The 12,660-nt window shown below is 45.9% G+C and overlaps 1 protein-coding gene and 1 pseudogene across 2 annotated transcripts in view; one reads left to right on the forward strand and one right to left on the reverse strand.

Moving 5' to 3' along the window:
* Positions 1 to 592: 592 nt before the first annotated feature.
* Positions 593 to 1,623, reverse strand: LOC149122348 (NADH dehydrogenase [ubiquinone] 1 alpha subcomplex subunit 3 pseudogene; annotated as a pseudogene).
* A 140-nt stretch (positions 1,624 to 1,763) lies between these two features.
* SLC1A3 (solute carrier family 1 member 3) overlaps positions 1,764 to 12,660 on the forward strand; it is a 94,153-nt gene continuing 83,256 nt past the window's right edge. The window contains exon 1 of one of the 2 annotated variants that reach the window (XM_089312735.1): positions 1,764 to 2,173. The gene's annotated coding sequence lies outside the window, so the exon portion shown is untranslated. Of the gene's footprint in view, positions 2,174 to 12,455; positions 12,624 to 12,660 lie in introns of those variants that run through there. The other variant, XM_002713973.6, reaches the window with a different exon arrangement.

The following is a 12,660-nucleotide window of genomic DNA, read 5'->3' on the forward strand; positions in this document are numbered from 1 at the left end:
CCATTCAGCCAGTAGCTCCAGCCTGAAGCCTTAGCTTCATCGTCATGACTCTTGAATACCTTTGTCCAGTTTCTCATCGAATTCCAACAGCTGTTCTTTCAAACACCACCTCCAAATTGTACCACTTCTCACCACCCTCTGCAGTTAGTCACCTCAATCCAAGCCACCCTGAGGCTTTTTCAGGAGCCTCCTAACTAGTCTCTCCCCCTACTAACCATTCTCCTCAAAGCAGCCAGAGATGGCTTTTTTTTTTTTTTTTTTTTTTGACAGGCAGAGTGGACAGTGAGAGAGAGACAGAGAGAAAGGTTTTCCTTTGACATTGGTTCACCCTCCAATGGCCGCCGCGGCCGGTGCACCGCGCTGATCCGAAGGCAGGAGCCAGGTGCTTCTCCTGGTCTCCCATGGGGTGCAGGGCCCAAGTACTTGGGCCATCCTCCACTGCACTCCCTGGCCACAGCAGAGAGCTGGCCTGGAAGAGGAGCAACCGGGACAGAATCCGGTGCTGCAACTGGGACTAGAACCTGGGGTGCTGGTGCTGCAGGCAGAGGATTAGCCTATTGAGCCATGGCACCGGACCGGAGATAGCTTTTTTTTTTTTTTTTTTTTTTTTTTTGGTGCGCACACGTTTATTGGGGCCTCTGCCCATCCATGCAGGGGCTCACAGCTTCTTCAGCCACTCCAGGCTGGGGCCCTGGGGGTCCTGGGGGTGGCTGGGCACGTCCGGCATGTTCCCGTCATCCCGGAGGGGCACTGGCGTGACCTGATTGATCATGGCATGGCGGAGTACTTGGTGTAGGGGCTGAGCGAGGGCAGAATTACAGCGAGGCCGGCGATGGTGAAAGACACGACCAGCACCGGCTCCTTGGCCCAGGCGTTCCTGAGAAAGGTGGCGAGCCTCCCGGACATCTTGGTCTCCAGAGATAGCTTTTTAAAAAAGCCATTTCACTCCTCTACATCCAGCCCTACAATGGCTTCCTAGTTCACTCTGAGTAAGAGCCAAAGTGCTTTCCTACAGCAATGTGCATGTTCAGGGCCTGTTTCCCTCTATGAGAACAGAAGTTGCATGTGAGTGAAGACCTCCTCTCCTTCATTCACCACATTTCCATAGCACCTTCAACAGTGCTGGGCGCACAGTAAAGTTCAACACACACTTGCTGCACAAACAGAAAACACACTAGGACATTTGGCATAGCAGTGAAGCCACTGCTTGGGATGACTGCACCTCCTATCATATCAGAGTGCCTGGGTTTCAGCACCCGGCTCTACTACCAATTCTAGCCTCCTTCTATTGTGCACCCGGGAGGAAGCAGGTGACAGCTCAAGTACCTGGGTCCCTGCCACCCACATAAGAGAGTCTGATGGAGTTCCAGGCTCCTGGCTGTTGCCTGGCTCAGCTCCAACTGTTGCAGGCATTTGGGAACTAAGTTAAGTTTCTCTCTCCCTCTCTCCCTCTCTCTCTCTCTTTCTCTCTCTCTCTCTCTCTCTCTCTCATTCTGACAACATCAGTTTTAATTCACACAGACAAGGTGCATTTTGAAATATCTAGGCAGCTCCTGGTGATTTGGTGATTCAAGACTTGCATGAAGGAAGAGCCCGCTTCCCTGTCACCTCAATATCTCAAGAGAAGGATTAGGATCTCATGAAGAAGACCCAGGTCAAATCCATCAACAGGGGAGTAGTGAGTGCGCCCTGGCTAGGAGCTCAGGTGCTGGAGATTTGTGATGAGTGTGAGTGAGTGTGAGAAAGAGATAAAGAGCTGGGAAGACCCGCATTCCTGGTGGGCGAAAGCAGTGCCAAGAGGCAACTCCACTGAACAGGGCCAGTTATGGAAGGACTAGGGTTTGCTGAATGTTGGCTGTGGCAATGAGTTTGTGCAAAGCGGGGCTAATCTGGAGTAAATACACCCCTCTGCAGGACTTCTTTACCTAATTCCACACCCACACATTTTTGAGAGGCAACCCCCCAGCTAGGATTAGACTGGTGCTACATTTTAATCACGAGGTGTCTCCATAACAATAGGCTTCACCTGGTGGTTTCAAGTTTCTGGAAGGATTCAAAAGCAGAACTAGAAGAGAACCCTTTGATTCCTTTTGGGTTGAGCGGAGGAAGATACTAGCTCCAGCAGCCTTCTAAGGAGAGGCTCCGGCACGGCGCGCGCTCTAGGACCTGAGAGGTGAGCTCCGTCTCAAATACCACATTTGAAAAGCACGGAGGACGTCTAAGGCGGGATTTCAAAGGATAATGTCGTGAAATGAGTCACTGTCTTCTATGTCTGGTGAAAGGCGCTTTTTCCCAGCCTTTTCTGTCTGCCTTGGTGAATCTGTTGTCCTCGAGGCAGATCTAATGCGACAGAGGAAAAACCAGGGTTTTGAGCGGAGCATGGATGGGGGCGGGGGGTGTTGGGGCTTTCTGGTTGTGCTGGCATACGGAAGGCTGTTGGCCGCCGAGGAATCACTCCCGAGGTGTCTCCGTCACGCACGTTTGGATTTATTCTTTGGGCTCATGAAGACCGGGTAGTTCTTGAAAGGTCTTGGTGTGGTTGATGTTGCTGCTTGTCACGCCAAATACTAGAAAGAAGACTACGATTCCACAGAGTGCATGAATAGCAAGCCTGGCTTTGATTTAGGAAGTTGTACCTGGTTTTTGTTTGTTTTTGTAACCCAAGAAATGCTACGACTGTGTTGTCGAGAAAGCCGTCTTTTATTTCTACTTCCTTCTCCCTCCTCTGCTTGAACAAAATAGAGCATGCATTTCCCCAATCACTCTTTTTTTTCCCTTTTTTCCCTCATTTCTTGGCATGTGGAGACAGTCATTCGGGACTCCTAGCTGGTCCTCTCGCTCACACTACATTATTTTTTCCTTCTGCTGGTTCTCTACCTGGAATGCCTCTCCTAGCTCTTTGCAGTTCTCTGGGAAATGCTGCCTCTCCCACGAAGCTGCCCTTTCCCCATGACTGGGACCCAGCTTTCTCCTGTCTGCCTAGGTGATTGCATTAATCTCTCAGAAGCTCTCGTTCTGTGCTTTACTTCACTGCGCCCATGTTCTCCCTACCTTGTTGCAAGATCCTTGTGTACTGCAGCGGTCTTCCATCCAGTGTCTGCAGACACAGTGGGAAGTAGCGGAATTCTGAGGCTGATGTTTTCCCTGGGAGTGCCAGTCCCCACAAAGCAGAATCTGTGGCATTTTAGTGCCTGAGCTCTGAAGAGAATTGGGATGAAGTTTCCCTGCTCCCTTTCAACCAGCTTGGGAGATGGGTGATTGCTAAACCTCTCACAATCTCACTAACTTCATTGGTACAGTGAGGCTGGCAACATGTAGCCACCATAGGATTGTTGTGGCAAGTAAATCTGGCAAATATTAAAGCATTTGGCACAGTGCCTGACACACAGAAAAGACTTAACTGGTGGCCATTCTATTGTTATCACCATTAGCATTAAGTCTCCGTGCAAAGACCAAACTATTTTTTTTTTTTTTTTGACAGGCAGAGTGGACAGTGAGAGAGAGAGAGACAGAGAGAAAGGTCTTCCTTTACTGTTGGTTCACCCTCCAATGGCCGCCGCAGCCGGCGCACTGTGCCGATCCAAAGCCGGGAGCCAGGTGCTTTTCCTGGTCTCCCATGGGGTGTAGGGCCCAAGCACTTGGGCCATCCTCCACTGCACTCCCGGGCCACAACAGAGAGCTGGCCTGGAAGAGGGGCAACCGGGACAGAATCCGGCGCCCTGACTGGGACTAGAACCCAGTGTGCCGGCGCCGAAAGGCAGAGGATTAGCCTAGTGAGCCACGGCGCCGGCCTAAGACCAAACTATTCTAACCACACGTTCATCTATTTAAATAAACTGGGAGAGATGGGGCTGGAGAGGAGCATTCCCTGGGCCTGCTAATTCTCCCCTCTTCCCAGGACTCTTATAAAGAGCGATCTCTTTATAACAGAGCTCTCCAATAAGAATATCATGCAAGTCACATTCAATTTAAACTTTGCTGAGGCAAGCCGTGTGGTGCAGCTGATAAAGCTGGGGCTTGGATGCCCACATTCCATATCAAAGTGCCTGTTCAAGCCCCAGCTCTGCCGCTTCTGATCCAGCTTCCTGCTAATGTATTGTTGGAGGCAGCAAATGATGGCTCATGTACTTGAGTCCCTGCTAGACATGTGCAAGACCTAGATGGAGTTCTAGATTCCTGGCTTTGGCTTAGCCCAGCCCTGGCTATGGTGAACATTTGGGGAATGAACTCTCTGTGGGATGGGAATCCCTAAATTACGTCATGGAGACTGAAAGCTCTGGTGGGGCTCAGAGAGACCCCCCTGTTGGACTTAGTCCAGGTTCTTGTCTTGCCATGTGTAATACAAGCAGGAGACATAGATAGATATGAATAGAAGGATTTATTGAAAGGCAAAGAAACAGTACACGCTCAACACAAGTGCAGGCAACCTCGAGAGAGAATTGCCTTCACCCAGGCTGGGGTCATTCTTTCATAGGGAAAGGGTTGTGCCCAGGGCAGGACCGAACTGAGGCACCAAAGGAGACAGGATTTGGGATGGGGCTACAGTGTACCTGGAAGGCCTCATGCCGACTGGAGCAAGTGAGAAGGTGAGAGCTAGTTGCATGATGAAGCATGAGTGTGGTGAACGGGCCGGGAAGATGATGGGATTTGGGCACTACACAAAGCTGGAGTGTTGGCAGGCCTCACCTCCATATCCTCCTGGACTCTGCCTTGTATACATCAAATGAGCTGTTAAATATTTCTCTCTGTGTCACTCTGCTTTTCCAATAACCACAAACAAGTAAACAATTAAAATGTTTTGGAGCCAGCTCTGTGGTATAGTAGGCTAAGCCTCCATCTGAGCACCAGTTCAAGTCCCTCCTGCTCCTCTTCCGATCCAACTTTGCTTATGGCCTCAGAATGCAGTGGAAGATGGCCCAAACACTTGGGCCCCTGCACCCAGGTGGGAGACCTGGTGGAAGCTCCTGGCTCCTGGCTTCAGATTGGCTCAGCTCTGGCCGTTGCAGCCATTTGGGGAGTGAACCAGTGGATGGTTCCTTCTTCCTCTCTCTGTAACTCTACCTCTCAAACACAAATTTAAAAATGAATACATAAATAAAAGTTTTTCTACTAATCATATTAAAAGAGATAGTTAACTTAAATATTTAATATCCCAAATAATATAACATGTAACCAATATAAATGTTAAAGAGCTATTTTACACTTGGTGGGACTAAGTTTTAAAAATCTGCTCTATACTTCACATATTTCTATTCTTTTTAGTCCTGTTGAAGTGCTCAATAACTACATGTAGCTAGTGGTTGCCATATTGGGCAGTGCAGCTTTATAACGTGGGATTTTGAAACATTGGTCTCATACATGATTCTTGTCATCCCAGGCTTTTACCTGTAATTGCTATTAAAGGACAATGTATTCCTCTGAAAATGATTAAGGCCAGGAAGACTAATACTAGGTTCTGGTCTCAACTCCGCCATTCACTTTGGATGAACCGTTTAATTTGTCTATTTCACTTCCCAAGTCTGTCCTGGAGCTTAGCTTGATCCCAGGGTCATAAGGCATGTGACCATTCTCTGGATCTCCTCTGTCTCCCTGCCTCCCATCCCCCACCCTGAAACAAAGCCCCCACGCATCCTATGGTTGAATTTGCTAAAACAAACCTGTACCAGGCCCACTCCTTGAGATCTTGCTACTTTGAGGTTCTCTGTTTACTTCGTGCCTTTTGTCTTTTCTCCAGCTTAGGAGTTTTTTTTTTATTAGAATGTGAGTACTCAAGTCATTTGCATATCTTGCCCTGGCAGTTTAGGAAGACTGTTGTAAGAGGAATGGAGGGGGCAGAGAAAGCAGAGGCAGGAAGAATGAATTTAATGGTTCTGGTCTCCCGCCCCCGTTTCAGGCTTATAACTGATGCGCAATATTGTTTGTTTCATCCTGAGATCTTAGTGAAACAAAGGGTTAAAAGATTGTGACCCTCAGGTCTCGCCTCCCCCCTTTATTTGGAAGGAATGACCTCCTACAGTTGGCCCAAGCTGACAGAGCCCAGTCAGTCTGTCTGTGTCTCTAATGCTGTGTTTCCTTTCCTGGTGTCACCTGGGAAGAATTCACTGGTCTCCATGCAACTCCAGTAGAAATGAAGACTAACAAGGGAGGCCTGTTGGTGGAGTGAACTGGCCAGCCTGCATCAGCTTGATTTCAGCAAGGGTGATGCCTCCTTCCCGAGGAGCAGCTGGGTGAGGAAGGAGGCTTGCCTTTGCCTCTTGGACAGCTCAGGGGTGAAGGTCTCTCTCTACACTTGCCTGCTGGGGCCCAGGAAAGCAGCACTGTAAACTATTCTGAAGTCTTTGTCCCCTGGTCTTTCAGTCCATGGACACAGCGTTAGCAGAAGATGGACTCTGGGGAGCACGGTACAAGTCTGAACGGATGTTTTAGTGCACACACTCACTGCTCTGCCCTGACCCCCAGATGGCTGTCATAGCATCAAAGGACCAAAAGTTATTTCAGCCGCGAAGGTTGATTTGTGCCGAAAGTCCAGACAGTTTCCACCATTCACCCTGTTTTCTCAACTCAAAGCTGCATTTTCTGTTGCTCAAAAAATTTGCATATTTTCTCAGTGCCTGTTTCTGACTCACAATAAACAATGCCCAGACCTCCTGCCAAAAAAATGTCCAAACGCGAAATAGTTGCTATAATAGTCGTTTTTGTGATGGCAACTTTGAGCTGTGTGCTTTTAAATTATAATTACTTTTTTTCTTCTTACAAAAGATGTGTATCTGTCTTGATTGCTGTAATTATGATTCCATACCAGCAAACAGCTATACAAGATTCATGTCCTCACCGTGTTTCATAAAACCCGTGCCCTTCAGTAAGCTTCCTTTGGGGACTGTATTATGCTTGTGTTTAATCTGAGGCAGGGAAACCTAATGAGAAACCATTAATCATTGAGTGTATATAAAAATTGGTGTCCTTAACTAAATAGACCAAAATGAATACGGGAAGCCCATTATCGGCATGACATGATTTAAAATTGGGAAAGCAACTGGAGAAGAATAATCTAGTCTAACCTAGTTTTATGGATGACCTTCAGAATTGGGAAGGGAGGGAACCTGTGGTTTAGTGATTGCAAACAAGAGAGTACAAGTTCAGGGACATCAGTACTAAACTGGAACTTGGCACAAGCTGACTCCTTATCTATTCCTATGTAGCATCCACTAATTGAGGAAGTGCTTCAGGGGCCCACCTGGGGGAAAGAAGGGAACACTGAGTTGGACTCCACCCTACTCCCCACCCATCCATTCCTTTAGAGCAGCTCTACTTGGGCCTACTTAATATTGTGATGATTGAAAAGGAGCTCCTTGGCTATTGTTTTGCAAGTCTCCATATCACAGGTGGGTTGAGGAACTCTCCTGAGTTCATGACTATGTTGTAGCCACCGCCCCAGGCAGCGCCTATGCAAGACACCTTCCGTTTGGCTCAAGTTTGCAGCAGTTATCAGTGCAGATGCTGCTTTCAGTCTACAGAGGGAGAAAGGCAGCATAGAGTGGTAATGACTGGAAATTTACACCCAGGGGAGCACTGGGAGCACATGGAAGGTGCAGACAACCCTGTTGGATTTGCAAAGTGAGAAGGCTTTGGACTTTAATATTCCCTACTTTTTAAATTTTTTTAAGGATTTATTTACTTATTTGAAAGTTAGAAGGAGAGGCAGAGAGGGAGGGTTCTTCATCCACTGGTTTACGCTACAATGGGCAGAGATGTGCCGATCCAAAGCCAGGAGCTTCCTTCGGGTCTTCCACGTAGGTGCAGGGGCCCACCAAGGACTTGGGCATCTTCTACTGCGTTCTCGGGCTGTAGCAGAGAGCTGGATCTGAAGTGGAGCAGCTGGGACTCAACCAGCACTGATACGGGATGCCAGCACTGCAGACAGAGGCTTTACCCACTACACCACAGCGCCGGCCCCTTCCCTACTTCCTTTCCTATCTATCTGTAATAAAAGCTACTGGGACTTGTTTTGGAAAAAGGAAAAACGATAAAGTACAAAGAACTGTGATTCTGAGCAAATTGTGTAATCCCTACAAATCGCCATTTCAACATATGGATATACAGGAGCAGTAATAATAGAATGTACCTCAAAGCATTATGAGAATTAAATCAGACAATGTGTGTAGAAGTATTTGTAGATCAGAGACTCAAAAAATACTGCCTATTGTTATCCCTAATACTCTATTAAGGGCTTTGATTCCATTTAACTTGCATGATCCCTCCTAACTAAGCCAAGTCAGGTCCTACAGAGGTTTGCCTGATGTTGAGTAACTGGGGGAAATGTTGCATTATAATATAACAATAACACTTACGAAGTCTTCATTAAAAAGCACACCCTCTTTAGCTTTAGTACGGAGAAAATGTTTTAGTTTTCAAAGCCACTATTATGTCTGACTCCTAGCTAACTTGTGATTAAAAATGGTAAAATGTAGGGGTTTCTTTGTCTTCCCTCTTAATGTTGGGGTTCCCTAGGCCTCTTCCCTTGCTCAGATCTTCTAAAACGCATCCGAGGTCAAAGCATACTGGAGGCACATGCTGATAATTAAAATGAGTCGAGTAGGCAGGCCAAGAGGTGTGGTAAGTATCTACTTCAAGGATGTGGCTGTGAGGCCTGCAGTGTGGTGTAGTGGGTTTAGCGGTCACCTGTGAGCCAGTATCCCTTATGGATAGGCACAGATTCATGTTCCAGCTATTCTACTTCTGATCCAGCTCCCCACTAATGTACCTGGGAAAGCAGCAGCAGATGGCCCAAGTGTTTGGGCCCCTGCCAACCATGTGGGAGGCACAGATGAAGTTCCTGACTCTTGGCTACAGTCTGGTCCAGCGTTGGCCATTGCATCCATCTGGGGAGTGAGCCGTTGGGTGGAAGATCTCTCACTCTCTTAACTCTGACTTTCAAATAAGTAAGGAAAGTAGAAAATGTGGCTTTGACTCAATGTCAGCCTCTTTCTTGAAGGGCCTCAATATTGTGAGATTAGCCAGATTAGTGTAATCTGGTTTTTAATATGGATGTGAACGATCCCACTTTGTAAATGTGGGATACATCTACTTCCTAACTCAAGTCTAAATCACAGAAAGCCTTCGTATTCTACATAAATTTAAGTCATTCCTGTGCTTAAATCCTGAGGCTCCCTATTGCCTAGCAGTAGAGTTCAAGGTCTTCAGTTTGATGTTTGGGACCCTCCTCTCCTATTCTCCAGCAGAAACCCTTCTCCCCTCCCCTCCACACTGCACTGTGCCTGCTAGTTGTAGGTACCGCACTGTGCACCACACGTTGGGCACACAGTGGGGAGCTAGGCACGGTGCCTTCCTTCAAGTTCTTAGTATTGGCAAGCTAGTGGTAAAAGAGGCCTCGGCATACAGAGCTTCCATTAACTCTGTGAGGGCCTGCGTTAGCCACTGTAGACTGCAGGTGTGGGTTTATGAGGCCCTCGAGGAAAGGGGCTATAGTTAAAGCATAGTGGTTGCTCAAGATCTGTTGAATGGATGAAAAGTGAATATGGTAAATGTTAATTGTTGTTTACTTTGATATAGTTAGATTTTTTCAGTCTTCATAGGATTTAAAAATTTAAACATCTAACCAGTGTTCTTTATAGGTTTGTTTTTTACCTTACATTCATATTTAAGAAGGAAAATTAAGACAAAAAGCTCAAGTAGCACAGGTCCTCCTGCTCCTTCAGCCAGGTCTACTATTTCACTCTGGTCAAGTCAGGTCTTTAACATTCTGTGATTTCCAACTTAGAGGAGAATAGATATTCCTGATGATGCTACTAAAAACGCAAGCTATTTGAACCAGGAATAACAAAAATATCCCTTCTAAGATCAATAAAAGTGGAAAATAATCAGTGACGTTAAAGACGTTCCTGACCCATTTCCTTGCACACATACAAAAAGTCCAGTTAACAGGACTGCCTGATTTTGAAGGCTGGCACTTGACTGCCTTGCACTGCACTTAGAGCAGCACTTGCTCATTCCCAGGGTCTCCTCCTGCGAGGGACGGAGGTGCTCCACTGAAGAATAGGTGCCTCTTAGTTATTCCTTGCTCTGTCCACATTTTGATCCCCAAAGAACTTACCTACCACATAATCCTAGCAGATTAATCTTGACAGATTTTTTAAATGGGACAGCATTGTGTGTTTCCTGGTAGTTTCCATTCTGGGAGACCAGCATTAATAAGATTCTCTGTTCCCACTTTAAGTGAAACACAGTCTACAGAGGTTAGTCCATAATTTATGGATCTTTCATTTGCGTAGTGTTTCTATAAAGGAAGGAAAACTTTTAGAGCCCCAACGGTCTTACCTATAAAGCAGGGTAGAACTATGTGTTGAGTAAACCCAGGTTGCCCCCTGGGGCATTATTGCCATAACTTTGCAAAAGGAGAAAATGGGGCTTAAAAGAAGTAATTCCCAATTATTTCCCCCAGACTAAAACTTGTAATTCAGATGAACTCTGAACTGAGACTCTTTGCATCTCATTTTCTCGTTAGGTTTTATTACACCACCAAAACTTTGAGTAGTGAATGGCTTCCTGTCTCAAGCAGCACCAGACTTCCATAATGTCTGATGAACCAAAATAATGACATGCTTTTTAACCAAGCTTTAGAGATTTGAAAAAAGAAAAAGTGCACCGAGTCTTCTCATGCCTCTGCTAACCAAGAGTGTGGCTTTCCAACCCTTTTTCTTGTCTCTGGACAAACAACAACAGAATAGGCCACAGGACTTGAAATTCCACTTTAAGTCATTGGATCCCCCCCCCCCTCCTTGAAATAGAAGTAATTTCAACCAGAAATGTGAATAAATTAGTCCTAAGTCCATGGCTCAGGTAGGACCTGGTATAGCGAATGAATGTTTTTAAAAGTAGTCTCTGTTGAAAAATGAGATCTGCTCTGTACACCTAGGCCAGAGGCACCAATGTAAAAGCAATTAGTTATTTTTTTTTTTTAACCCAGAAGGTTGAAAAGCATCTTATCCCACGCCCCTATATTATGCCTTTGGTTTGTTAATAGTTACTATGCACTGGGTACAGGACAGGTTCTTGGACCCAGAGAAATTGCAATTTAGTTGAGAAGCCAAAACTTAACATAGTATTAAAAAAGAGGGATGGTATAGTATAAGCCCAGTGTGATTAAGTGTTAAATAATGTGAGACAGATGCCGAGTGACCTAGGGGATCACGGGAAAGGAAAGATGGATCGCCAAAGACTTGCACTGTCCAGTGTCTATTTTCAACAAACACTTAAAATGATGCCAGATTAAGAAGTGGTTATAATGGCTGCTAATTTTTAAAGCATTTACATGATTCATCATTGCTTTCCAATCAGTAGCTATTCAAAATTACATACATGGAATAGTTGAAGCTGGTGAGACATTTCCTTATAACCTATCTGGATTTGCTAATGAGGGGAAAAGAACACACTTCAGGGTTAGGTAACAGGCATCAGAATTGGGCAGATTCTGCATGAGGAGTATGCAGTTTGGAGAACAAGACTACAGAACTGATTTGGGGTATGAGTTTTGGTTTCTAATGGACTTTTGTTTCTGATAAAAAGTTTTACGTTGTAGGGATGGGTTAGACTTTTAATTTTTTTTTTACAATCTAGATTTCTTTCTGAAACAGACTAAAGTTACATTCTCAAGGCAATGATAATTTTTAATTGCTAAAAATCATGGGATGGGAGAGGGGAACTAGGGGATTTTTAGCATCCTTTAAAATTGAGGCATCTGATAGTAACCTGGCCTTTGAAATTATGAGACTTCAAATATGCATTTGCACTCTCGGTCTTAAAATACACTTTTTTAGTTTGTAGTTTGGCAAAGTTCCTGGTCTCTTTGCGTCTCTTACCTTTTCAGTCTTTGCAAGGCATGCAGTTGGAGCTAACCTAGACTTGTTAGAATAGAGTTTAAACTGCTAAAAGAGAGGCAGGTCTTGTGCTTTGAGTAACTTTAGGCGAGTTTAGAGAACTGCACTGGGCATTTTTTCCCTTCTGTATCTGATCACATTCGGAGTCTTCCCAAGAAATGCCAGTTATTCTAACCCAATTCAAAATCGAAGAACGTACTTTGCTAACAGTGGTACAACCAGGCGAAAGAGCACACTCGTGTTCCCTTCAAGGCAGGAAACCTGCAATAAAGTGAAGTGATTAAATGTAGCCGTAGAAAAGCCTTTGAAATGTTCTAATCAAGACTTCCAGCTTTCCCGAGTGTGTTTGCACTTTATTTTGCAATTCTTCCCGGTCCCGATTTTGCATTTCTAATGAAAGTGAGCTGACAAAGCGTAAAAGCAGTCTAAGGGGTCAAACAAAGCCAGCAAGCCTGCCTCTGCTGTGCCAAGATTCATCAATATTCCAGAAACCTCGGGGTTCCCCCTCCTTCCTCTGTGCTGTTTTCATTTCTCCACTCCCCCTTTCCCGGGCACAGGCTCCTCCCCTTTTCTTAAGTTGCCTGATAGTAACTTGCAGTTCCAGAGCACATGCCTGTTGTCAGGGCTAGCCTGCGCGGCTCCCTGTGCTCTGGGGCTCCCTTGTACCTGCTGGGGTTGTCACCTTGCCATTGCCTGGGGTGTCTCCCACCCGTCGCTAAGTCAGAAAAGGTAAGTGGAGCGTCCTGTTTCCGTGCGGAGCTTGATT

The sequence above is a fragment of the Oryctolagus cuniculus genome, chromosome 14, assembly GCF_051225735.1.
Source record: "Oryctolagus cuniculus isolate XC-2025 breed Fujian yellow rabbit chromosome 14, ASM5122573v1, whole genome shotgun sequence".
Taxonomy (NCBI): domain Eukaryota; kingdom Metazoa; phylum Chordata; class Mammalia; order Lagomorpha; family Leporidae; genus Oryctolagus; species Oryctolagus cuniculus.